Genomic DNA, 903 nt, shown 5'->3' with positions numbered 1-903 from the left:
AAATGCATACTTGTACATCAAATATCGTAAAAAGGATTATACAGTCATTTATTTTCCATTTTAAATGTACAACTGATAAACATCATTTTGAACATCGTTCTAATTAAGATAAAGAACGTTCTTTTTTAATGTTTCTTTGTTTCAAATGAAAATAAGAAATAATAATATCGAGAAAAGACAATAATATAATTAAAAATAATAGTCAAGATAATAATATAATAATATAATCAAAAAAAAAAAGATAATAATAATAATAATAATAATAATAATAATAATTTACTATGATATAATACTTGCCGAATTTGATGACTTCGGGAAAGAATAGAGCTCCTTTAGAACCACGTTATATCACACGAAACATATTTTCAATCGGACACTAATAATAGAATAATCAAACAATAAACTGATCACGTTTCGTAATATGCCTAGTACACATGTCGAATAACTTCACAGTACTCTTTTCGGTAAAAAAAAAGAAAGAGTGAGAGAGAGGATAATAAACTAAAGCTATGATTGGTGGAGATGAAATCGATTAACCAATCACCGTCTTGAGATTGAAAATATAGAATATTCGTATTTTCCACGATCTCGACAATGTTTAAAATTAATCTTTTATTTAAATTTCTTTCTTTGATTTAAAAAAAAAAAAAAAAAACAATAATAAAAATTAATAACGGTATAAGATTTATAAATAAAAGACGCAAAGAGAAAGAAATAAAGAAAGGAGGGAAGAGAAAGAGAGAGATATATGCGAATGAAGTTTCCTCTCGATGATTTTAATCGATATTTCATATCAATTTACGTTGCTTGCGATAATCGAAAAAATTAAAAGAACGCGGCGTTTACAAGTATTGAATATTTATCATCAAATATACATTGAATAACTGTGAATTTTTTTTTTTT

The sequence above is a fragment of the Vespula pensylvanica genome, chromosome 7 (genome assembly GCF_014466175.1).
Source record: "Vespula pensylvanica isolate Volc-1 chromosome 7, ASM1446617v1, whole genome shotgun sequence".
NCBI classification, from domain to species: domain Eukaryota; kingdom Metazoa; phylum Arthropoda; class Insecta; order Hymenoptera; family Vespidae; genus Vespula; species Vespula pensylvanica.
The sequence above is the reverse complement of the archived record's forward strand: the minus strand, read 5'-3'. Positions refer to the sequence as shown.